Source organism: Hyaena hyaena, unplaced genomic scaffold, assembly GCF_003009895.1.
Source record: "Hyaena hyaena isolate Hyena2069 unplaced genomic scaffold, ASM300989v1 scaffold_55, whole genome shotgun sequence".
In the NCBI taxonomy this organism is placed as follows: domain Eukaryota; kingdom Metazoa; phylum Chordata; class Mammalia; order Carnivora; family Hyaenidae; genus Hyaena; species Hyaena hyaena.
Window position 1 is genome coordinate 1,259,716 of NW_024080687.1, and position 27,513 is coordinate 1,287,228.

The following is a 27,513-nucleotide window of genomic DNA, read 5'->3' on the forward strand; positions in this document are numbered from 1 at the left end:
TCATGATCATTTGAGTGACATAACAGCCAGCACGTTCATTATTCTTTCCTCCATTTTACAAGGGAAATGAAATCGATTAACCTGTCCAAGGAGGTGAGACCTGGGTTCGATCTTAGGTTTGCTTGATTACAAGGTTTGTGCTCTTTCTCCTATACTCCATAACCTATTAAAAAATAATTAAATAAATGAAGTTTACATCTGCACTTTTTAGGAACCAGAAAGCCCATCCAGTGTGGAGAGAATTTCACCACTGAAATACAGACCAAGCAGAGTTACCACTCGAGGAGGCAGGAATTGTAAAGTTGTGTTAATCAACCAACCAGTGGATTTGATCATGGACAACAAAGGTCTTCATGAAGCTGGTCCTTAATATCAGGCTGATAGGTTTGTTTCCACTCCTATTAAGGCATTTACTACATTTTGACCACTTTCTAGTAAATTCATTCCTGTTCTGTTGTCAAAATTAGACTGTAAGCTCTTTAAAGGCAAAGTCATATTTTCCTTATCTCTTGATTTTCCATGGGGCTTAGCACAACTCTGTAGTTACTGCATTCTCAAGAACTATGTGTGGAATTTTTTAAAAATAACCTTTTTATTTTGGAATTATTTTAGATTTACCGAAAAGTTGCACAGAGAGTTCCTGAACACTCATCGGTCAGTTTTCCTGGTATTAACATTTTACATAAATACTAAATTTGCTATTAAATTAACGAAACTACGAACTTTACTCATATGTCACTAGCTTTTCCACTCATGTCCTTTTCCTTTCCAGGATCCAACCTAGGATATCAGATTGCATTCAGTCTGAGTAGCATTTTATTTAGAAGATCTTTTATTACTTTGTCTAAATGAGGTAGCAAAGGAATAATATGTGTACATACAGTTTCTGTGTTTCATTATCATCTTGAAGTTAGCCAGCATTTATTAAGCTTTTACTACGTGCCACGTACAATTCCAAGAGTTTATATGTACAATCTCATTTTTTTTTCCCTCACAAAAACCCTGTGAGGTAGGTACTATTATTAGCTCCGTTTTATGGATAGGAAAACTAAGGTGGGGGGCATCATGTCACTCAGCTCCTAAGAGCCACGACTACAACCCAGACCGTCAGACTCTTAAGTTATACATAAATGTGATATTTGAGAATAAGCTGTAAAGACGTGAAAGAACCATTCAGTAGGCTTGCTTTTCAATCATGCTCTAGGGAGAGGTAAGACTGAAAAAGTTGCTATTCCTTCCAGATGGGTCTTCCGGGTCTTCGATTTTTCTATCCACCTCTTATGCATGAAATAAGGGCAGCATGCCATGGCCCTGGGACTTTTGCAAACAGAACTGAAGGTCCTGACACCTCGTCTCAAACTCCCTTCCTGTCCCATGCACCAGAGAGTCATGCCCAAGCCTGGGATATAAATGATAAATGAATGTGGTTGGTCATCATTTTTCCCCATCATAAACCTCTGTCCAAGGGCCATCATGCTGGAAGGGCAGAGGTGTTGAAAGAAAGAATGGAGGTGAACTGGCAGAAAACCATGCAGAGGCTCAAATGGCAGGCTGGCGTATGCCCGACACAGAATGTTCTAAATGTGTCTTAGTTACAGGGACTCGAGCTACATTTAATTTACAATGGGGAGACTAATAACACATCAGATATGAAAAAAGTATATGCAAAACCAATCTATCGTTCTTTAAACTCACAAGGTTTCTCTTTTTTTCTTATTGTTCAAGACAATAGTCTGTAGAATCACTTTTCATTGGAAAATTTCGACTGGGAACATAGAAATCCATTTTGTAGCTTTAAACTTGTAATTGGTGGTTAGGAAACAGGGCTTTGTGGTTTTTTTTGTTTTTTTGTTTGTTGTTGTTGTTGTTGTTGTTGTTGTTTTTCTATAAATTATGGCAGTGGGACCAAGGAGTTAAGGGACCAAATAGCAGCCAGCTTCAAAAGCAATCATAACATGATTCATGCATCCATTCATTATTCATTCAAAAAACATGAGTGAGTCCCTATATGTGTCAGACATGGGGCCACATCCTCTATTATCTAGAAGAAGTGATAGACATGAGACAAAATCACCTAGTGTTGCAGTTCCTCTGAAAGAAATAGCTACGTACGGGGTTTTACAAATAGTCGGTTGTGACCCATGTGCGTGTGAACACATGTAATAGAAAAGAGTAATGTTGGAAACATCTGAGTTAAGTGCACATAATAAAGGTATTCTTTCATAAACCTTTAATTTCAGCAATATACAGGTGGGGTGTGTGTGTGTGTTTGTGTGTGTGTGCGTGTACGCGTGCATTCAGGTGTGTCTTTAAAGTTTTTTTTTTTTTTTTGAGAGAGAGAGCATGAGGGGGGGGGGTGCTGAGAGAGAGTCCCAAGTGGGCTCTGTGCTGCGCGGGGCTCAAATTCGCGAACCGTGAGATCATGACCTGAGCTGAAATCAAGAGTCAGATGCTTAACCATCTATGCCACCCAGGTGCCTCCAGGTGTGTCTTTAAAGTGTCTCTTATTATGGTTTGCAGTCAAAGAAGTTGCAGCAGCATTGATCTGACCTTTAGTGGGGAAACAAAGGTGGAAGTGGTGAATTCTCTCTTGGGATGGGAGGAGGGCAGGTAGGAAGAGTTTCCATGATACCTGAGTTGAGTCTTGAAGAATGGCTTTCACGAGGTGGATTATTAGACGAAGGATGTTGTGAGCTCATGAGAGGAGAATAGGAAAGGCAGATAGAAGCCCAGCAGCCTGACATACCGTGGATACAAGTTCTGCCTTTCTCCTGAGACGTGAGGGCTAAGAAGTCTCCAGGCATACACCATCAGAGGGCCAGGAAGAACTGCCACTCTGCGTGTGCCTGAGGGCAAGGCTTCTGTGTGCACTCAGGTCATCTGGAGATCTGGTTAGGATACACTATCTGGGATGAACCCTGACACTGCATTTCCAACCATCCCCGAGGTGATAATGACGCTTCTGGTCCAGGGACCACACTTTGAGAGTCAAGGCTTATTTTTGGAGTGTAAAAATGAATTGATTTTGGACTTGGGCTATATGTGATCCCTATCATCTACCCAGAGGTAGATAGGCTTCCAGTATGTTGCTGGACCAGGTAAACATACTGGCTAACGGTCACGGAGTATTATCATCTGGTAGGTGCTGTGCTGAGGCCGTTGTGTACAGGTTCTCACTGGAAACCTGTAGCAAGCCTGAGGGGTGGGCACTATAAACTGTTCCCACTTTATATGTAAGGAAACTAAATAACTTCCTCAAGGTCATAGGGCATGGTGGAGCACGGATTCGAATCTCAGGCCCTTGTAGTCCCGGGCTGTTTGGATGACTGGGATTGATGGTATGTGCAGTCCTGTCTCTTTTTTTGGGGCCATTTGCTCACCCTCTTGCCGTTTTTTTTTTTTTTTTTCTTCTTTCAACTGGAATATAAATGCTTACTAAGCAACATGGAGATAACACATACTTCACCAGGTTGTTTTAAGGATTGAGTTAATGAATGCATATAAAACACTCAGCATAGTGTCTGACACACAGTAGAAGGCCGATAAAATATTAGGTTCAAACACTGGTTCTGAGACCTGAAATTCCAGAGGTTCTAGAACCAGACTTCCTACCCCAACCAATTCCCCAGTATTCTGATGAGGCTGGCTAGGAAGGTGTTGGGGGTCGGGGGAATTTTGTTGTATATTATTTGGAATAGTTTTTGCTTTTGTTTTGTTTACTTTGTTTTGTTGTTGATGTTGTTGCTGTGTATGTGTGTTTAGGGCATGAAAGCAAAAGTTTCTGTTCTTATCTTGGTCAGAGAACTGAATCCCATTAAAGATATATGGAAGTGGAAACTAGTTGAACTTTCTTGAAGTTCCGAATGCCAACTCTAGGCACATCAGTTAGCCTATCATAGGGACACATTATCCTTACAGCTGACATGGAATTCCTGAGCTCAAATTCTATCAGGTGTCACCAATCCCAAACAAAACTGCTTGATGATAACCAAATGTCTTCACTTCTTTTCCTCTAGGTAGCATTACCTTTGGGAGAGGGGTGTACTATTAAAGAAACAATATGTTTTTTCCTGAGTTAAATTCCAGTCTCAGATGATGCATGTTAAAATTAACTGAATTGATTCCTCTCAAAGGTTTTTTTTCCCCTAAAATAACTTCAGATTCCCTTGAGTTTTAAAATTTTTTTTTTGTCTTTTGACCTTCCATGTCGATGAATTATTATTACCTTACTTGATCCTTAATCTGCCGTGTGTTGAGAAATGCATCCCATTGAGTACAGGGCTTAAACCCAAAGAGCTATTGTTGCCTAAGTGCAGTTTGGCTGTGTGCAAGTGAGACTTAAATGAAGTAACTTTAATAAGAGTGAAATGAAACTGTAACTTATCAGTTGTGGTGCTTTTTGGTGCATCTTTGGACCTGAGACGAGAGGAGGTTTCAGTATTTCATTGCCAAACATGGAGCATGGAGAACAGTTGGCAGACTGGTGAATCTTTTCACAAGGAAGTAGAGGAAACTATTTTTATTGAGTTCTGGAATATTAGACCTAGAAAGAACTTACAGCCTGTATAAACACTCCTTTTCCCCAACATTTTACAAATGAGGAAACCAAGTCCCAGAGAACTTAGCCTGATGTCACACAGCTAATTAATTATATAGGCCAAGGAAAAACTAGAAATGTGATTCTCTTTTCTACTTTTCAGCAGCAATTTCATTTATGGTACTTATTCCATACTCACCCTGAACTATTATTCAGGGTATGGTAGTGGAGGTGGTTGCAGTTGCCTTGAAGTTGAAACTACAGGTTGTGGAATGTTTCCAAAATGCAGGTAAGAGGGTGTCAGAGGTCAGTGCAAGCACTGCTGATTGTCTGTAGCTGATCTGGGGAGCTCTGGGCTAAGATCTGGGGAAGATCTGGACTGCACAAGTGAAGGAAATAGGGTTTCATTGGATCCCAAGTGTCTTTCCTTGAGTGATTATTTTGTTTTCTATCATGGGCCTTGTAGCCACCAAACTGTGTGTGTGCATGTGTTGAGGGAGGGAGGACAACCAAGGCATGTCTCTGATGCTGTCACAGCCCAGTCTCACCCAGAAGTCACTGTGCTCCCATAATCCCCAGTTCCTAGTTGGGCGGGTCCCGGCCACATTTCCCATGGATGTCCGTGTAGCCCATCTGAACTGCTATTTCAGACAGTGTTCTAAATCAAGTTTTGTGTTTTGGCAGAGGAATGGAACTCTTTTTCTAATATTACTTCTGTGGGAAAGTGTTTTCTGAGTTCCAAACAACTCAACTTACAAATACATTTTTGGAATATGACCCATTTATATATATATATATGCTGAGGACTGCTTGTTCTGGGGGTAAAAAAACCTTCCCATGTACAGCTCAGTGGTACCAAATGCAGGTGTTTCTTATACGATTTTATTCAAGGAATATCATATGATGTGCCTAAAATCTGAAGCATGTTTAGGCTTTCTTCCAGGAAGGATTTGCTACAGGGTTAGCAACTCCTCATGGGCTAGGATTTAAGGTCCAAAGACACCTCCCCTTTCCCCATTCATGCCCTCAACTTGGTCTTACCAAACTATCTGAAATTTCCAGTGGTAATTAAGGCAGGGGGGTCCATGGGTACAGAATCAGTTTACTGGGGACAACTTTTTCTCAAACCCAGGTTCCTTGTTTGGGTTTTGACTTTTAAAATACAGATTTCCAGGCCCCACTCCTGGAGACTCTGAGTAAGTAGGTGAAGGATAGGGTTCTGGAAGGTTTGTTTTTTTTTAAAGCTCTCTGGAAAATACCGATCAAGTTACTTCTGAGTCAAGACATCTATTGATTCACTGATCAATTCATTCAATTATTCATTCTTTCATCATATTCCAAGGTTTGCTCAGTGCAGTATAGGTATGGGGTAGTGAGGATAGAATGACAAGAAAAACATGAATATCATAAGAGAAGAAAGGGATGTGAGGACTACTGATGTTGTTGGGTGAGATTTGGGAGACTGGAATCACAAAAAGCTTTGCAGAAGCATTGAGGCAAAGGGTAGCATAGTTGAGAAGTAGACCAACCACATTCTTGAGCCAGATTGCTGGATTCAAAGCTCAGCTCAACCATTTGCCAGCTTAACAACCTCTGTCAAGTTGCTTAAACTTTCTGTGCCTCAGTTTCCTCATCTGTAAAATGGAGGCAATCTTAGTACCTACCTCTGAGAGCTGTTGTGAAAATTAAACGAGCTGATGTAAGACAAATGGTTGGAATACTGGTTTCGAGCTTGAGCATGTGTCAGAGTCCCCTGGGAGTCTTGTTAAACACAGGTCTCTGGATTTCACCGCAAGTTTCTGAGTCAATAGATCTGGGGTAGGCCCAAGAATTTGCCGTTCTAATAATTTCTCCAGTGATGTCAATGCTGCTGGTCCTGGGACAACTCTTTGAGAATCCCTCTCTTGGAATATAGTATGTAGCATTTGTTGCTGTTATTTTCAGTTGATCATTGGTGGGAGAATTTGAGCTTGTCAGGCAAACTGAAGAACTTAGGAACTGCCAGTGCATAGCATGGAAGACTGAAAGCAGAGGGCATGCTCCGGGAACAGGGAGGAACAGGCTGGCTGGAAGACAGGATGGATCGTGGCCATCAGATTCTGAAGAACGTGGCCCCATTTAAGTATAGATGTTATCTGAGAATAACCAGAGAGCCTATTATCAGCCATTACCACCTTAGCACAAATTAACTTATCAGAGTCATCTGTCACCTTGTCAAATCCTGGAGGAATCTGACTAATGCCTGGCAAATATGGATGGCTCTATCACTGCTCCTTCTTTGGAAAATCAACCGACGCCAATGAGTCACAGGCATCCCAGAGGGTGCTCCGTCATCCAGACCCCTGGAGGAGCACTTACCTCACTGTGGGATTTGGGGATCTGCTATCACACCTGAAATCAGCCTACTGACATCTGCGCACTCATACTCCTGATTCCCAAAGCATTTGCTTTTATTTGCAGCCTTACCAAAAAGTACAATAACATCAGAAAGCTTCTGTATGAATACTTTCCACACCACGGACCATGAAAGACTTATTTATATATACATTTTGCACTCCATAGACTGTCAAAGGAGCATTAGTTAAAAAACAAAACACAGCCTATCTATCTTTTTGGTTTCATTTTTGTGTATTTTTTTCCCCTGGGAAAAATGAAATAATTCATGAGTTTTTAGTGTAACGGACAATTCCCATATTGCAGCCTCTTGCACATTCTTGTTTCTGCGAAGGAAATTGCGCATGTTATTTCTACCAACGCTCTAACTGTGGGACTTTATACACCTGACATGCTCCAAAGCCAAGTAAGATCCAACATGGACAGCAGCGGCTTTCATCCTGGCATGGTGAACCTGGGGCCTCTGTGAGAGCAGACTGGATTATTTTGGGCATAGCATGCTGCAATGAATGGAAAAAGAGAAATCAGAGACGGGCAGTTTTCCTCTGCCATCTGAATGATAATATGGATGTGTCATGCAACCATTAAGAGGGAGTCAGAGGGAGGGAAACTGCTTTTACTGCTGCATCAAAATTGAAGGAGGAGGTTGTGGGCGTAGAAAAATCATTTATAGGAGAAAATGCTCTGGTAGGCAGAAAGAAAGAAAACTCACATCTAACTTTGCACTTGACTACCTGTACATTGCTCTTCAGCTATAGGTGTTTCTGTTGCGTGTAGGGTGTATGCATGTGTGTCTGTGCCCATGTGTGTACGCATGCTTATATGAGAGAGGGCTATGCACCCTGTGTAGAAAGGCCTTGTGCTTGGTTTAACGCTCTGTTATCATCATCTTAAAATTCTTAAAAAAAATTTTTTAAGTTTATTTATTTTGAGAGACAGAGCAGAGGAGGAGCAGAGAGAGAGAGAGGGAGAGAGAGAATCCCAGCAGGCTCTGTGGTGTCAGCATGGAGCCAGATGAGGGGCTCGAAGTCAGGAACCATGAGTTCATGATCTGAGCAGAAACCAAGAGTCAGATGCTTAACCTATTGAGCCACCCAGGTGCCCCTTAAAATTCTTAATCTTTTTTGATCAAAGGGCCCTGTACGGTCATTTTGCAATGGGTCCCCCAAATTATGTATCTGGTCCTAGAGAGAGAGTTAGTCCCACTGATTTGAAATGACTGGAATATGGCATAAAATTTTAGTTCTTAATTTTTAAGACTATTTAAAAAAATCTGTGTGCCACAGGTTACTTGTTCAAGCTTTTCTTACTACTTTCTATAGCACTTCTATGCTTTATTTATGTGGGAGTCCTTATAGTTTCCAGCAGAGCCATGGTCATTTGATTTTTTTCTTGCCGTAGAGTAGAAGTCAGCTAATGTTTTCCGTATAGGACCAAATAGCAAGTGTTCTCAGCTTTCAGATCTTGAGGTCTCTATCACAACTCCTCAACTGCCACTGCTGGAAAAAAGCCATAGACAATACATAAATGAATGAGTGTGGCTGTATTCCAATAGAACCTCATTCACAAAAACATTTGGGGGCTAGATTTGGGCCATAATTTGAAGACCTCTCCCATAGAGCATTCTCCTCTTTTTGATGATGATGATTATGATGATGATGCAGCCAATAATGAAATAGATAATGAAAATGATGATGGTGATGATGATGATGGTAATGATGATGGTTATCATGACTAAAATTTACTGAAGCCAGACACTGGGTCAAATGCTTTATAAACATCATGGTATTTAATTTTCACAACAATGTATAGTATGGTTACCATGATCCTGACTCCACAGATGCGAAAACTAGGGTTTAGAGGAATAATATATTTGTTCGAGGACATCCAGCTGGGAAATAGTAGAGTTGAGATGAAAACTTCATTTCTGCCTTGGGCCCCAGTGTTTCCAATCCTTCACTTCTCTTACCTTTGCCTGCAATTCGGCTCTATCCAGGGCTCTAGAATTGATCCAAACTTCAGGTAGACGGATGTTGTAAGGAGCTCCAGCTGCACTGATACAATCAAGCCATCCTTAGAGCCTCCTGAGCCTCTTGGTTTCCAAGAACCACGACCCACCTTAGGATCCTGGTAATGGGGTCTCTATCATGTCTTGTATTCCACTTCTCCAAGCTTTTTTGTTTGTCAAGATGAGCCAGTGTCTCTATGGGAGACTTCTTGATGACAACAAGGTGCTTAGACAGTTATTTTTGTCTACTGGGGTGTTTTTGGGGACCAAATGAGTCTTTTGGACTGGGTTTGGCCCAGTGCGAGAGCCAACTTCTTCTCCCTCTGCCTCCATCTATTCTCCATCCCTACGCCTGTCCAGCCCTAAAGATGGATTTTGTCCTGGCTTCTGCCTCTCCTGTCTACCCCATGTTGTAGTAGTTAACAGGGCCACAGATCATCCTTTCTAGGGTTAGTGTGGCTCTCCCCATATGAAAGGACAACTGCCTTATTTTCTTCTCCAAATTCAATTCATTTTTGAAAACTAGCCTCAATGCTGCCCTCTCTGTAGCATCTTTCTGTACCACTCATACTCACAAAATTTTCCTTTCTTTCATTGTTATCACACAGCACCAACTTTTGTTTTTCTTTAGTCATCTTGGGAGCCTTATGCTTATTCATTTTTCTTTCAAAAGCCCTGTGAAAGTACACATATTACTTTTGTTTCTTTTTCACTTGTAGAAAAGGTGGTGCACATTAGGCAAAGGTATTACTGATTATTATTAGGAATTGTTGATGGGCTGGTAACTATATGAGATTGCCAAGGTGTCATTGTCACAGTGACAATATCTTACTAGTGAGAAAGAAGAAAGTGGTCAAGACAGCTATGATCTGCCAGGCATGATAAGTTTGATTTTGGTGTTTTCGTCTTGAAGGAAAACTTCCTATGAAGTTGCATAAAACATCCTAGGACCATGAGGAATCAGGACAAGAGAAGAGGTTCTGCAAACATATATAAACAAAGACAAAAACATGTCCAAACTACAAAAATGATCAATTATTCCACGATCCTGGCTAATGTGAATGACTGCTGCTTCTTTATAATTATAGCTGTAGCCCTGCTTCATTTCTCCTGCCTTGTAGATAAATTTATTAATATATGCCAGCAAATTATTATCCTCCTTCTAGCAGCATTCAATCTAGAGCAAATCATTGCTTCTTCAAACCCTTTCCAAAAATCATTTAAGACAAGTTCAAATCTTCTAAGTCTTCTAACATGCTCTTAACACCATGCCACATTATCTCCATGGAGTATATTCTCCTTTATTGTAGTGAGCATAAATTAAGCTTGTTTAACTACAGGTATGTTTTGGTGGTCTTTGTCTGGAGGATATTGATACCAGAGATTCCTTGAGCTTTTAGAATCATAGTCCATCATTTTGACTTTATTTCTTTCAGGGTATGTGTGTGTTTTTCGTTTTTGCCCATGTAAAGTCTCTGGACCATATACTAACATTGAATGAATGGAATGTGAAATTAAAAACACAATACCATTTCCATCAGTACCCCCCCATGAAATATTTAGGTATAAATTCAACAGAATGAATATATATAAGATCTATATGAGTGAAGCTACAGAACCTCGGTAAAAGAACTCGAAGAAAAAAACGGACAAATGAAGAGATATTCCATGTTCATGGATAAGAAGACTCAATATGGTCAAGATGTCAGTTCTCAATTTGACCTACAGATTCAATGCAATCTCAATCAAAATTCTCACAAAGTATTTTGTAGATATTGACAAACGGACTCTAAAGTTTATATGGAGAGGCAAAAGATCCAGAATAGCCAATACAATACAGTGTTGAAGAAAACAAATCCGAGGACTGATTCAACCAGACTTCAAGACTTACTATAAAGCAACAGTAATTAAGAGGGTGATATTGGCAGATGAATAGATCAATAGATCAATGGAACAGAATACAGAGTCCCTAAATACACTCACATAAATATAGTCGACTGATCTTTGACAAAGGAGAAAAGGCAATACAATGGAGAAAAGAAAGCCTCTTCAAGAAATAGTGCTGGATCAAGTGGACATCCACATGTAATACATTTTATATATATATTATTTATATATATTTATATTTATATATTTATATATATATATTTATATATATTCTGTTAAATTTATACCTAAATTTATATATATATATAGAAAGAGAGAGACAGACAGACCTTACATTCTTCACAAAAATTAACTCAAAATGGATTATATACCTAAATGTAAAATACTGCAAAACTTTACAACTCCTAGGAGATAAAATGGGAGAAAATCAGATGGCTTTGAGTATTATGATGACTTTTTAGATAAAACACTAAAGGCACACTACATTAAATAAATCATGGATGAGCTGGAATTCATTAAAATTAAAAGGTTCTGTTCTGTAAAAGACACCATTAAGAGAATGAGAAGACCAGCCAGAGTTGGAGAAATGATTTACAAAATACATATCTGATAAGTAACTGCTATTCAAACTATAAAAGAAATTTTAAAACAATAACATCAAGAAACAATAAAAACAATAAGAAAGTGAACAACCCAGTTAAGAAATGGGCAGAAAATCTGAACAGATATCTACCAAGGAAGATATATGGCTGGCAAATTAGCATATGAAAAATGTTTAGCATCACATGTCATTGGGAAGCTGTAAATTATAACAACAATGAGATGCCACCACACACCTATAAGACTGGTAAAATTCCGAAACATTGACAATGACAAATGCTGGTGAGGATGTGGAATAATAGGATGTTTCACTCATTTTTGGTGGTGATGTCAACTGTTACGGCCACTTTGGAAGGCAGTTTGGTGGTTTTTTTGTTTTTGGTTTTTTGTTTTGTTTTGTTTTGTTTTTTACAAAGCATAGTTTTACAACATGATCCAGCAATCCCGCTCCTTAGTATTTACCCAAATAAGTTGAAAACTTATGTTTGTATAAAAACTTGCACGTACATGTTTGTAGCAGCTTAATTCATAATTGCCAAAACTTGGGAACAGCCAAGATGCCCTTCCTTCCCTAGGTGAATGGATAAATACACTGATACATCCAGAATATAGGATATTACTCAGTGCTAAAAAGGAATGAGTTGTCAAATCATGAGAACACATGGAGAAACCATAAATGCGTATTGCTAAAAGAAGAAAGAAACCAATCTGAAAAGCCTATACACTGTGAAGTCTATACAGTATAGACTGTATATATACAGATACATAGACTATATATATTCTAGACTGTATATACACTGTATAGACTATATACTCTGTGACCTTCTGGAAAAGGCAAAACTATGGAGACAGCTAAAATATCAGTGGTTCCCAGAGGTTAGTGGGGAGGCAAGGAGGAACACAGAGGATTTTTAGAGCAGTGAAACTATCCTGTAGAAGACTATCATGGTGGATATGTCATAGACTTGTCAAAGCTCAAATAATGTACAGCACCAAAAGTGAATCCCAATTGAAACCAAAGTATCAACTATATGTGTCAATGTAAGTTCATCAATTATAAAAAATGTACCAATCTGGTGAGGGATACTGATAATGAGGGAGGCTGTGTCTTTGTGGGTGCAGGGGATATATGGGAAATATCTACACTTTCTGATCAATTCTGTGGTGAAACTTAAACTTTAAAAACTAAAGTATATTAAAAAATAAGAATATCTGTATCTGAATGGTAGGAAAATGACCATGTTCATTTTTCATAACAGCTGAGGTATATTGAATGTTACATGTACTAATTAATCTTCACGTTGAATCCTATGTTTTTTTCAAAGTTTCTGCAATAAATTATTACTTCTATCAGCAGGGAATTTCATTGGTAAATATGTATTTACAAAATAGATTCTGTTAAGATGGAAGTCTACGGGTTGGCGCGGATTCTAGGAACTACTAACTACAAGTGAGATTTTGTTCGAAAGATTAAGGATGTTTTACTTAGAAAGGGGGATTTTGGAGGGAGACATGATGCCTATCTTCACATATTTGAAACACAGTTGGAAAATGAGTTGGACTCTGTCTCCACTGCTTTAAAAACTAAACTGTAACCAGTGAGTGAAAATCCTAGGAAGGCAAGTTTGGGCTCAGTATAAGAATGCCTTTACAGGGGCACCTGGGTGGCTCAGTCAGTTAGGCCTCCGACTTCGGCTCAGGCAATGATCTCACGGTTTGTTGGTTGGAGCCCCGCATCAGGCTCTGTGATGACAGCTCAGAGCCTGGAGTGTGCTTTGGATTCTGTGTCTCCATCTCTCTCTGCTCCTCCCCTGCTGGCACTCTGTCTCTCTCTCTCAAAAATAAATAAACATTAAAAAAAAAAAAAGAATGAAGCAATCTTGGGGAAGATGAGTTTAGAACTTTGGAGAAGAGGTTTTAGAAAAGAAAAGAATGCCTTCTCAGACAATTCTATCCCAAAACCCAATTCATCTAAATCAGCAGGTATATATGAATTTATGCATCCAGAAGAACTTTAGAAGAGTAGGAGTCTAAGGCCATTTTCAGCTCCAAAATACTGTCTTCATTCGTATCAATGCAGATCAATCAGGGTGAAGAGCTAAGGTCTATTACCGTTTTGTTGTTGTTTCCTTTTTTTTTTTTAATTGTTTTTAAGATGAAATTCTGTATCAACCTTGGAGAAAACAAAGTGGTGTCTGGGTGAGCCAGGAATTGTTAAAACTTACAGAGTGCTTCAATGCAATTTTGATGTGCTTATCAGGAAACAGAAAGTCATAAAAAGCAAAAGGAAAAAGAGTATTTTTACAGCAGTAAACGACAGAACGCAAAACTGATTTAAATATTATTCATTTCCTCTTCAAGTTGGCCCTCACCCCCACCTCCACCCCGTCCTTCTTCCTTCAATTTTCCCCACTTTCCCTATTCTGGTCTTTTTACACTGTTGCCTTTCTCCCGCCCCGTCCGTCGCGTTGGCACCTGTAAGCCACAGGCTTCCTCCGGCTCCGAACTGCTTTATTTTGTAAAGCAGGGACGTCTGTCTTAAGTTTGTTGAGCGACAGATCTAGCCTGGAATCTGATTCACATTCGATCGTTTCCTGTGTGATACCAGCCTCCCACTTGTCGCCGGTTCACACAATAGGAGTCCTTGAAGCCCTCTGTCCCCAGGTCTGGTGGCTGCGACTCCTGGCAAAGCCCAGGAGCCCGCGCAGGGCACCTTCAGCGCGTGGGCGGGGCGGGCGCAGGTCCCCAGCCAGAGGGCGCCGCACCCACCCGGAGCAGACGCCCCGGAGACCTCCCCCCTCTCCCCCACCAGGGGCTTCCCGACCTTTCCTCGCCCGGAGTCGGGGGCTCAGTCTGCTTGTAAGAAGTCTCTTTTCCAGTACTCCCCGCCTAGTTTGCTTCTCTGCCGGTTTCTTCTCGGCTGTCGCTGCCGGGAACCCTTAGGTTCACAAGCAGCCCCCTCCCACTCAGAACCCCTACCCGGCGGTGACCCCGGGGACCCCTCCCCGCAGGGGCCGGGATTCCTGGGGACTGGCTCCCGCGCTAGGTGTCCAGAGGGTCTCCTTCGCTTCCCGGGCACCCTGAGCGGAAAGCGGGGTGTAGGGCAGCAGAGGGCAGGGGGGGAGCCCGGGGAGCGGAGCGGGTGCGGGCCCGGGAAGGGCGCCGGGTCAGGAGGGAGGAGAGGAGAGGAGGCCACACAGGGGCTTTCGGTTTCCTGGGGTCTGATTGGAGGTTGGCCCGATGAGTCGGAGCTGGGGGCGCGCCCATCTCCGCTGGCTCCTGCGAGAGCCGCCGGCTCGGCCCCTCCCCGGAGCCGCTTTGTCCCGGCTGACGGCGGCCGAGGTTGCGGGGCGGAGCGGGCGGGAGGCAGAGAGCCGGGGACACACGGGCCGCGAGACCCGGAGGCGGGGCGCGCCGCGCACGGCCCCACGCCCAGGCCCGCGGGCACCGCGCCCGCCCCCACGCGCTCGCACCGGCGGGCAGGTGAGCAGGCAGCGCCGCGCCCGCAGTCACCGGCCCCGCGGACGCCAGAGCCGCCGCCTCAGCCTCTGCCGGCGCTTCGTGGACGCCCAGCAGGTCGGTTATGTAACCGCGCCGGGCCGCTCGCCCCTGCGCCCTGTCCTGGAGGGACGGCGCGCTGCGCCCGGGCGGTGCGGGAGGGCGCGGCGGGGGGCAGGCGCGCGCGGTGGGGCTCGGGGGCTGGGCAGGGGGCGGCAGCTGCGGGCGGAGGGTGGTCTGCTCCGGCTTTCCGTCCCCGCGGCGGCCGTGGGGACAGAGGTCTCCCTTGACCCCCCTCTAGAGGGCGCGGGTCTCAAAGAGCCCCTGCCCCATTCCTAGTGGCCCAAGGGTTCGCCTTTCTAGTAGCAGCAGCAGGTGCACAAGTAGAACAGCGGAGATGACGCCTGGGGCCCCCCGGACTGAGGTTTGGAGAGAGGGTGAGGGCAGGTGGACTGCACGCTGAGAAGAAAAAAAAAAAAAAAAGAGAGAAAACGGAGAAACTCCTTAATCAATGCTTATAAAAAAAAAAAAAAGTGCTGGAAGAGGAGGAAGGTGCTTTGAGGCGCAGCGGGCTGGAAATTGTCCTGCCTGGGATTAGCGGGCATGGGTCATCTAAAAATAACTTCAAGTTTGAAAAGTGAAATAGAAGGGAGTGCAGCGTGCCGAGTTTGTCTGCCTGTGGGATGCTTCGCTCTAGAAGTCACCAGGGGGAACAGGCAAATCCCAGACGCCTGGTCTCACTGTTTTCCAGGGTGTCTCGGTTTGACTTTTAGTTAATGATTTATTCTCCAAGGCACTGCTGTCTTTTTCTTATCCCAGAATGAATTATAGCAGAGCGCACGCTTTGAATCTTTCCTATTTTCTACATCATTAGGATAGAAGTGTTCATGGACATCTAATGAGTTCGTTGCCAGAGCTATTTTTTTTGGTATCATTTTAGTAAAAACAACAGTTTCTGGGCTCCTTTTAACACACAGCCCCACAACTGAAGGTGAAAGAATGCTGCAGCATTCCAGTCCACGCTTCTTCCTTCCTTCAGCCAGAAGCACATTTCACCTATCACACAGAGGGTAGGCTTTAGGAAAAGTAGGACATCTTTAAAAATGCCACTCAATTTTCTCACATATTACATCAACATCAAAACACAGGACAAATATATCGCAGGCACAGGGCAACACCTGCTAACTGGCCCTCTCGACTCTGGGGAAGCGGTGAAGTTGGAAAAGCTCAGGAGCTGGAAAGGATCAAGAAGCAGGTCGGCATTGACTGTAGAACAAGGCAGGGGAGTGAGCATTTGGCTGCTTTTCAGTCTACCCATTGATTTTTCTTAAGCCTTGGAGCTATTATCTTAAGTACAATCAGTCATTGCATCGAATTAGTCTAAAATGTGCACTTTGCTTTCAAATCCACTGCAAATCTAATCAGCCTTTATTGAGCACCTACTATTCAAGTCCAGTCCACAGAATTTTGTGAGGGAAAAGCGTCCTTAGATAAAGCTACAGGATCCCAGGAGCTTTCAGAATGCCTTGTGTATTCACGTCCTGCAGAAGCCAACTAAACCTGGGAGGATGTGGCTCTCCCTCTTCATTGATGAACATTTAACAAGCATAAGTGGGAACTTGAGAGCTTTGCCATTTGCAAGTTCCCATTGCACTCTTTTGAAAGCTACTTATGTAATTGCTCGCAGTCACATATATATAGTAGCTTTATTGAGATCAGTTTTGATAGTCACTGAGGTCTCATTTGATTTCTTTTACTTTGGGTACCATCTACTCAGTTTAAATTTTTAAAAATATTTATTTAAAGAGATAGTTGCAAATGACTTATCAGATAAAGGGTTAATATCCAGAATCTATAAGGAACTCACCAAACTACACGCCCGAAAAACAAACAACCCGGTGAAGAAATGGGCAGAAGATATGAACAGACACTTCTCCAAAGAGGACATCCAGATGGCCAACAGACACATGAAACGATGCTCAGCATCCCTCCTCATCAGGGAAATACAAATCAAAACCACACTGAGATACCACCTCGCGCCAGTCAGAGTGGCTAAAATGAGCAAATCAGAGAACTCTAGATGCTGGCGAGGATGTGGAGAAACGGGCACCCTCCTACACTGTTGGTGGGAATGTAAACTGGTACAGCCCCTCTGGAAAACAGTGTGGAGGTTCCTCAGGAAACTAACAGTAGAACTCCCCTAGGACCCAGCAATAGCACTGCTAGGAATTGACCCAAGAGATACAGAAATGCTGATGCCTAGGAGCACATGTACCCCAATGTTCATAGCAGCACTCTCCACAATAGCTAAAACATGGAAAGAGCCTAAGTGTCCATCACCAGATGAATGGATCCAGAAGATGTGGTTTATCTATACCATGGAATACTACATGGCAATGAGAAACAATGAAATCTGGCCACGTGTAGCAACCTGGATGTACCTTGAGGGTGTTATGCTGAGCGAAATAAGTCAGGCAGAGAAGGACAAATATCATATGTGTGCACGTATAGGAGGATTAGGAGGAACTTGACGGAGGAACAAGGGGGAGAAGAAGGGCGGAAATGGTGGGGGAAAGAGAGAGAGGCAAACCATGAGAGACTCTTGAATGCTGACAAAAACTGAGGACTGATGGATGTGGGGGGGAGGGGGGGATGGGCATGGAGGAGGGCACTTGTGGGGATGAGCACTGGGTGTTATGTGGAAACTAATTTGACAATAAACTATTCGTAAAAAAAAAAAATTTATTTAAAGAAAGAGAGAGAGAAAGTCTGAGGGGGCAGGGGCAGAGAGGGAGATGCAGAATCTGAAGCAGGCTCCAAGCTCCAAGCTGTCAGCACAGAGCCCGACATGGGGCTTGAACTCCCAGACCACAAGGTCATGACCTGAGCCAAAGTCGGATGCTTAACCGACTGAGCCACTTATGCGCCACCACCCACTCAGTTTATTCAGCAGTTATTTGTTGCATCTACTGTGTGCTATGTAGGCCCTGTGACAGAGGATAAAAGAATGAGGCTCATGCCTTTCAGAAATCAATCTAGCAGAAAAGAAGGATAAGAAAATAAGTGGTAGTGATCCACATGGTGAATGGCTAGTGGAGATAGGAAGCCCAGAGAAGGAAGGGTGGAGGGAATCTGGAAGAGATTTCAGGAAAGCAGTGCATTTGGACTGCCTTCCTGTAGGCAGCAGCAGTTTGTTTGTTTTTTGTTTTTCGTTTTTTTTTTCCTAGAGAAGGGGCTAGGTAGATGTTCCACATCAAAGGAGAGTTCACATTCAAAGAACATCTAGGTCCTCTGAAGTGAGGGGGAGGCAGGAGAGTTTGGGAGGTGTTTCAGGGAGCTTGGGGAGGTGAATATACCCTGCTGAGGAGGAGAAATTATGTACCCTTTTTTGGGAAAAAAGATTTGATCTAATTTGTATTTTGCAAAAGTGACTTTGGAGGTCCTACGTGGGTGGTGTCGCAGAGGGGAATGAGCTGAGATTTTAGACCACTGGAGTGATTCAAGCAAAAGAAAAAGAAGTAGAATTAATTGTGCCTGAACCAGGCAGGATGGAGAAAGAGAAGAGAGATCCTTAGGGAGCCATTTCAGAGGGAGAATTAGTAGTACTAGGTAACCAGGTGGGCGGTGGTGTGGAAGGAGTTGATGTCTAGATGGATGTCAGGTTTTTAACTAAGTTAAGAATTAAGCGAAAAAGATTAGATTTGAGAAAGATGGGGAATTTTAACTGAAAGCTTCTCTAAGATCACGAAGAAGACAAGGATGCTCACTTACCACATAGTGCTGGTGGTCTTAGCCAGAGCAATTAGGCATGAAAAATAAATAAATGAAAGGCATCAAATAAGAGAGGAGGAAGTAAAACTGGCTCTATTTGCAGGTGACATATACATAGAAAGCTCTAAAGACTCCACTAAAAAACTGTTAGAAATAAAAAACAAATTCAGCAAAGTTGCAGGATATAAAATCAATATGTAAAATAAGTTGCATTTTCATACGCTAATAATGAAGTATCAGAGAAATTAAGGAAACGGTCCCATCTGTAATTCTATCAAAAAGAATAAAATACCTAGGAATAAATTTAACCATGGAAATGAAAGACTTGTACACTGAAAACATTGATGAAAGAAATTGAAGAAGACACAAATAAATGGAGAGATATTCCATGGTCATGGATTGCAAGAATTAAAATAGTTAAAATGTCCATACTGCCCAAAGCAGTCTACAGATTCAGTGTAATCCCCATCAAAATACCAATGGCATTTTTCACAGAAAGAGAACAAACAATCCTAAAATGTGTATGGAACCACAAAAACTCCAAATAGCCAAAGCAATCTCAAGAAAGAAGAACAAAGCAGGAGGCGTCACACTTTCTGATTTTAAACTATGTTATAAAATTATGGTCACCAAAAGAGCATGGCATAAAAACAAACACAGAAATCGGTGGAACAGAATAAAGATCTCAAAAAAAAACTCACCTGTATGTGTTCAATTATTTTATGACAAAGGAGACAAGAATATACAGTGAAGAAAGGATAATGTCTTCAATAACGGTTGGGAAAATTGGACCACTGTCTTCTACCATACACAATAATTAATTCAAAGTGGATATAAGTCTTGAATGTAAGATCTGAAGCCATGAGATTTCTATAAGAAAATCTAGGGGGTAATTTCCTTGACATTGGTCTTGGCAATGATTTCTTGGATTTGTCAACAAATGCAAAGAAAATAAAAGCAACAATAAACAGATGAGACTATATCAAACTAAAAAGCTTCTTTACAACAAAGAAAACCATGAACAAAATGAAAAGGCAACCCATGGAGTGGGAGAAACTATTTGCAAATCACTTATCTGTTAAGAGTTCATTTCCAAAGTGTATAAAGAACACATAACTCAATAGCAAAAAAACCCCAAAAAACCAAAAAGCAAACCCCACAAACAATCCAGTTAAAAAATGGACAACGGATCTGCATATACACTTTTTTCCCAAAGAAGACATGCAGATGGCCATTAAGTACATGGAAATGTCCTCAACCTCACTAATCATCAGAGAAATGAAAATCAAAACCACAATGAGATATCACTTTATACCTATGTAGAATGGCTATTAACAAAACAAAACAAAACAATAGACAAGTATCGGCAGGGATGTGGGGAAAAAGGTAATCCCAATGCACTGTTGATGGGAATATAAATTGATGTGGCCACTATGGAAAACAGTATGGAAGTTCCTCAAAAAATTAAAAGTAGAACTATTATATGATCCTGCAATCCTACTTTTGGAAATGTACTAGGAAATAAATATAGGAAACAAAATCACCATCTGGAGAAAATATCCGTACCCCCATGTTTATTACAGCATTATTTACAATAGCCGTACCCCCATGTTCATTGCAGCATTATTTACAGTAGCCAAGACAGAGAAATAACCGAAGTGTCTGCTGATGAATGACTGGATAAAAAAAGGTGATCTATATATAAAATAGAATATTATTTAGCGATAGAAACAAAAAAGCCCTGTCATTTGCAACAACATGGATGGACTTTGAGGGTATTATGCTAACTAAATAAGCCAGAGAAAGATAAGTATTTCAAGATCTCACTTCTATGTGGAATTTAAAACAAAACAAGCTCATAGATCTAGGGAGCAGATTTGCGGTAAGTGGGGGATGGGAGGTGGGCAAAGTGGGTGAAGAGGGTCAAAAGGTACAAACTTCCAGTTATAAAATAAAATAAGCCCTGGGTATGTAATGTGCAGTGTGGTGATTATAGTTAATAATCCTGTACTGTATATTTGAGAGTTGCCTAGACAGTTGATCTTAGAAGTCGTCATCATAAGAAAAAAATGTGTAACTCTGTGAGGTAATGGGAGTTAGCTAAGCTTGGCAGTCACTGCCATATATACAGTTTCCAAATAATTATGGTGTAACCTAAATATATGATGTACACCTAAAATAAATAAACACCTGTATTATACATCAATTGTATCTCAATAAAACTGAGGGAAAAGGGAAGTAAATGAGAAAGAGTAGGTTTGAGAAAGGTTGGGAAGTTTGACTTTGAATATCAAATGAAAATGCTCAGTAGGCACTTGTATTTTCAAAGGTAATTTCTTTATTTCTGGTGCTGACCTTCTCATTTTACCTTCATTCCTGAGACTGTGTAGGGCTGCCTTTAGAGAAGAGGTAGATGAATTTTTTTTATTAAACATTTTAAAAGTTTATTTGCGAGAGAAAGAGCGTGTGTGCGTGCAAATGGGGCAGGGGCAGAGAGAGGCGGGGAGAGAGAATCCCAAGCAGGTTCCCCACTGTGAGTGAGAAGCCCGATGCAGGGCTCGATGCAGAGCTCGAGCTCATGAACCACAAGATCATGATGGGAGCCCAAGTCCAATGCTCAACTGACTAAGCCGCCCAGGTTCCCTGAGAGAGATGAATTTGATAGCAGGAAGTTGTTTCTACCTACTTCCCCAAAAGTCAAAGTATGAACTGTCAATTATCTGAAAGACTAGTAGTAATAACAGTAAAAATAATGATAATTATTCCATGTTTATCCTGAGCACAAAGAAGTTAGAGCTCTATAAGAATTATCATATTTGACCCAGATGAAAACCATATGAAGCCGACACTATTGTTTTCTCATATAATTGATAAGAAGCCCAAGGCAAAGAGACGGTACCGTCTGTAGGCCACACGATTATTAATAAGAGGTGCACTTGGCCTGGCCGCTGCTCGGAATCACCCGTGTGAATTAATAACATTGGAGTAAGTCCTATTAGTCTGGAACGTATTTTTTACCCTATGTTTGCATATTTGTGGCCGATGCCATAAAAGAGAACAGGACTCAGTCAGGAAGCCTAGCTGATGTCTGGGCTCTACACCTGATTTGTGGGGTGACCTCTGCAAAGTCTCAGCCCTACTCAGGCTTTAGTTATTTTAAATCTGTATATTAATGGGAGAAGAGGTTGACCAGATGATCTCAGAGTCTTGACATTTTGAAGTCCTGCCACCCTGTTTTGGATTTTACTACTAGATTTGACTACTAGAGCCACTGATTTGGGTTAAAATGATGCCTGCCTGGTCACTTTTAGAAGAGGATCACTCCTATAACTTCTCCTCTTTCTCAACAGTATAGTGATTCAGCAGTTCTGTACATTTACTCAGTGCTCACGGAGAAGTGTGTTCCTAATCCGCTTTACTTCTTTCACCCATCTCCCACCCACCTCCCCTCTGGCAACCAAGTTTGTTCTCTGTATTTAAGAGCCTGGTGTTTGTCTTTTGTTTGTTCATTTGTTTTGTTTCTTAAATTCCACGTATGAGTGAAATCATATGGCATAGGTCTTTCCCTGAGTGACTTAGCATAATACCCTCTAGATCCACCCATGTTGTTGCAAATGGCAAGGTCTCATTCTTTTTTTTAAATGGCTGGGTAATATTCCATTGTATATACACACCACGTCTTTATCAGTTCATCTATGGATGGACACTTGGGTTGTTGCCAACTCTTGGCTATTGTGAATAATGATGCAATAAATATAGCAGTGCATATATCTTTTTGAATTAGTGCATTTTTGTTTTGTTTTTTTTTTTTTTTTGGGAGGGTAAATACCTAGTTTTTAGTTTTCAGAGGGAGGGTCAATACCCAGTATTGGGGAACCTCCATACTGTTTTCCACAGTGGCTGCACCAATTTGCATCCCCATCAGCAGTGCACAAGGTGGGGCGCCTGGGTGGCTCAGTCAGTTAAGCAACAGTGCACAAGGGTTCCTTTTTTTCTCCATATCCTTGCCAACCCTTGTTGTTTCCTGTGTTTTTTATTTCAGCCATTCTGACAGGTGTCAGGTGATATCTCACTGTGGTTTTGATTTGCATTTCCCTGATGATGAGCGATGTTGAACATCTTTTCATGTGTCTGTTAGTCATCTGCATGTCTCGAATAGGAGTACTTCTTTCTTTTTTTATTTTTTAACGTTTTTAAAATTTATTTCTGAGAGAGTGAGAGACAGTGTGAGCAGGGGAGGGTCAGAGAGAGAGGGAGACGCAGAATCCGAAACAGGCTCCAGGCTCTGAGCTGGCTGTCAGCACAGAGCCCTATGCAGGGCTCAAACCCACCAACCGTGAGATCATGACCTGAGCTGATGTCGGCCGCCCAATCGACTGAACCACCCAGGAGCCCCTAGAATAGAAGTACTTCTAAAAAGCCTAACTCAAGTGATTTGATGTGAACTAGTCTATAGTGCAGGCGCTGACAAGGGTGTCTGATGTAGGGGGAACCCAGTTCCGTGAGGGGTAACCTGAATGAGCACGGAAGTAGAGGAATGTCCGTAGTCACTGATCCATTCCTTTATTTTAGACCCATCCTTTAAATTCTGAGACTTAGTTTCCTTGTCTTTGAATAATTGGGGTGATTAATATACATTTTGTAAGGAGTGAAGCATAACGTAAAGCAGGCACCGTATACCAGACTGCCTCATTGAAGGGGCTCGGTAAATGGTGGTCCTCATCCCTCCCCCTACCTCCCCCCAGGAACAGACATAAAGTAAAGGGAGGTAGAGTGTTTCTTAAGAAAACCTCCTACTTCATAATTTTGCTAAGGGCCACCTCTTAATGAGCATCATTCCTCTATCTTAGAAAGTAGTATAGGGGCTCTGTCGGTTGAGCTCTTGATTTCAGCTTAGGTCATGATCCCAGGGTTGTGGGATCCAGCTGTGTGTTGGTCTCCAAGCTGAGTGTGGAGCCTGCTTGGGATTCTCTCTCTCTCTCTCTCTCTCTCTCTGTCTCTCTCTTTCTCTCTCTGTCTCTCCCTCTCCCTCTGCCCCTCTCCCCTGCTAGGGCTCTCTCTCTCAAATAAAAACTAGGAGAAAGAGAGAGAGAGAGAGAGAAAGAACGAACGAACTATATATTAAGAGTATAAAAGCACACAGCGCATTATAAACCTTTCAAGATGTGAATGTCCAAGTGTCGGTTAGTGAATAACCCTCTAACATATAAAGAGGCTTCAATGTGCCACAAAGTTTTAGGCTCTTCTTTTGTTACCTTATAAATAGGCCAAGATTACTGTAAAGGAATAGTGTGCCTAAGGATGGGAATCCTGAACCCCATTATTATGGGATTATGATTGTGGCATCAAATACATGGGCACCAGAATGACTTCCTACTCTGTGCGTGTTTGTATGCCTGCTGCCTGTGCCTTTAAAATATTCTCTGTCCTTGTGTCTTTTCCTTATGTTATCAACTGCCAGGTGTCCTATGTTGTAGTTTAAACTAGTGAATCAATTGAAGATATATTTTTTTAAGAAGCATCCTTAAACTCAACTGAAGCTGTTTTTAAGTCCCTTAAAAAGCGTATGATCATGAATGGTACTTCGTAGAAGTTAAAGAAACGTTTCCAAAAATAGCTCAAACTTCCTGAAATTCAGCATGCCCACAGAAAATAGTTTCTGTAATTAATATGGAAAGGGACTTATTTTTGTATCTGATTCCCCCATGCACAACTCACTTTGAAACCAGGGTGAAGTGTGGGTTTCCTGAGCTTTGGAAAGTGTGCGTAAGAAGCCATTGTAATGGTAGCAGTTGCTGTTGGACGAAAGAGTTGTGTAATTTGAGAGCTACATCCTAGGTTGTTTTTTTTTTAATTTTTTAATGTTTATTTATTTTTGAGAGAGAGAGACAGAGTACGAGCAGGGGAGGGGAAGAGAGAGAGGGAGACCCAGAATCCGAAGCAGGCTTCAGGCTCTGAGCTGTCAGCACAGAACCCGATGTGGGGCTTGAACTCACGAACTGCAAGATCATGACCTGAGCTGAAGTTGGACGCTTAACCGACTGAGCCACCCGGGTGCCCCATACATCCTAGTTTTTATCTCTTTTGCCTTAGTTCTTTGTGGGAATAATTACTTCGTTGTTTCATGTACTTGACAGATGCCTGCTACAACTTATTCTAAGTTCTTTGAGGCCATGAGCCATGTCCTGATACTGCTTTACGGTGTTGGGGATAAAGCATAAAAAGCCTGGACTTGGCATGAAAAGGCCTGGATTCTCATCCTGGCATTGTCACTTCCCAGCTATGTAACCTTGAGCTTCCCATTGACCTAGCAGTCAGAGGAGCTGGCATTTGTTGAATGCTGCCTTTGTTCCAAACACGGCGCTCCTCACCCTGCATACGTTATCTCATTTAATCCTTACAACAACTCCACCATGAGGGTATTATCATCACTATTTACAGATGAGCACACCCTGAGGAGCAGGGGAGACAAGCCACTCAGTGCCCATTCTCTGAATTGCTATTTTCTTATCTGTACAATTAGGAAAAGAATACTTGATCTTCTGGCCTTCGAGTCATGGAGGTGAAATGCTATGAGTCTGTGACTGTGCACTGTAAAGTACAATACCCTTTACAGATGTTAAGGATGATCGACACAGTGGGGGCCTCTCAATAGATCAGTTATAGTTGGGCATGGTATAGCCCCAGGTCTGTTTGGTGTAGGAAATGTTTTTATAGAAGTGCATTAAAAACTGTATTTCCTTGTCTTGTTTATTGGTGGTTTGCTTATGATGGCTGTTTTTTCAAGGGTGACTTACTGGTTGTCAATACCAAGACTTGATCAGCCTGGGCCAGGAGGAGGCTGAGGAGGCCATAGACGTGGGTCCTGCTGGGGAAGGGGGCTGGGTGGAGGTCATGGTTTACAGATAAGAGGTAACTGCCAGAGGAGTGTTTTAGTATAAACAGAGAAGGCTGAAAGTCAAAGCCAAGGTTAAGAAAGCCATAGGCTTGATGTAGAGTACTAGAAATCATCACCAGGGCTTAAGCGTGAGTGACTGGTGGGTCATGAAGTCCGCTCAAGAAATATTCCCCAGTGTCTGTTGTCTGTCTTCTGCGCAGGGAAACTAGAGAGACTCTGGCCCGATTTTTTTTTTTTTAATTTTTTAATGTTTTATTTATTTCTAGGAGAGAGAGAGAGACAGCATGAGCAGAGGAGGGCCAGAGAGAGAGGGAGTCACAGACTGAAACAGGCTCCAGGCTCTGAGCTGGCAGTCAGCACAGAGCCCGAAGAGGGGCTCAAACCCACGAACCGCGAGATCATGACCTAAGCAAAAGTCGGACGCTTAACCGACTAAGCCACCCAGGCGCCCCAGGCCCGATTTTTTAATGGTTTCTTTTTTCTTAGACATAGGTGCTTTATATAAAATAAAAAAAAAAAACCCTTTAAAACAGAATAGTATAAAAGAGAGTCAATTAAAAACACATGAATTACCATGAGCAAATGATAATTAACTAGTAACTAGTCGTTGTTATTTCCTTTCAGGCTTTTTGTATGCGTATCTTGTGTAGAATTGGGAGTCATACTATGTATAGAATTTTGCATTCTGTGCCTTTCACCAAACATTTTAAATAACTTTTTATGCAAAGTCAACAGACTTTGTGAACCTTGTTTTCAATATCTGCATAGCATTCCCCTGTATGATTTTACCAAATTCATTTACCTTTTTGATCCTCAGTTATCCAAGTTATCATGAATAATACTTTGATGAACAGTTTTCATCATATTTTTTTTCTACTTTTTGAGTCATTTTTTTTTAGGTTAGATTGTTAGAAGTAGAATTATTGGCTCAAATAGATGGACCTTCTTAAGGCTTTCTCTGTATTTTGACATTCTGTTTAATTATTTTTCCAGGAGGTTGCAGTAATTTAACATTCCCACAAGCAGTGCATTGGAATTTAGGTCTCATATCTGTTCTGCTTGTAAACACTCTTTTCGGTAGAAGTAAGGGGTGGTTGGTATTGGTGCTTTCCTGAGATAACCCTTACTCTGGAAATGTACCTGCTTAACCTCCTTCAAAGAGGTTGGGTTTTGTGTGTACGTGTGTGTGTGTGTGTGTATGGAAACTGAGAATGTGTGGGTGGGGATCTGGTAGATTTTACATGCATGAGTGTGTGTAGGAGAGTTGACTGTAGTGAATTCACTTTTCTCCTGGTGGTTCCGTTATCAGGGGCTTGGCATTTGATGCCATGAGCCATGTGGGGCCAGAACACTGACAGCTGTCATGGCAGCCTGTTGAGCTACTAATGCTGACTTAAACTAAGTAGAATAAGCAATCTCTGTTTAACTGAGAATTGGTTCAGTTTGCCTTTAAATCCTGAAACAGCAAGTTTGCATACTTATTTGCTTTAGTTGGTTTTGACTGGTTCCCCTTCCACTTTGGCAGACCCTTTGGGTAGGCTTTTGACAGGTATGTCTTTTTCACCTTCTTTTGTATAAACAACTAGGATTTTCAATTGGAATCCTCTTAAAAATCACTTAATTAGTTATTATTCTAGAATTTTCATTTCATGATCAATCAAATTGGTCTTTCAAAAAAGAGTCTTTGCAGTCATTATTAGGCCGTCATCAACTGTCTCGATTATATTGACCAGTTATTGAGATACTGAGATAAACAGCCAATTTGAATCATTTTCCCCTATATCATTTTCTGAAAGGCAGGCTAAATTAATATGATTTATTCTAAATTTTTTAAATGTTTATTTATTTTTGAGACACACACACACACACACACACACACACACACACACTGAGCACAAGTTGGGGAGGGGCAGAAAGAGA

The 27,513-nt window shown here is 41.8% G+C and overlaps 1 protein-coding gene across 1 annotated transcript in view; it reads left to right on the plus strand.

Annotated features, from left to right (window-relative positions):
* Positions 1-14,788: 14,788 nt before the first annotated feature.
* RCAN2 (regulator of calcineurin 2) overlaps positions 14,789-27,513 on the plus strand; it is a 266,886-nt gene continuing 254,161 nt past the window's right edge. Inside the window, exon 1 of the mRNA XM_039231245.1 lies at positions 14,789-15,002. The gene's annotated coding sequence lies outside the window, so the exon portion shown is untranslated. The remainder of the gene's footprint in view (positions 15,003-27,513) is intronic.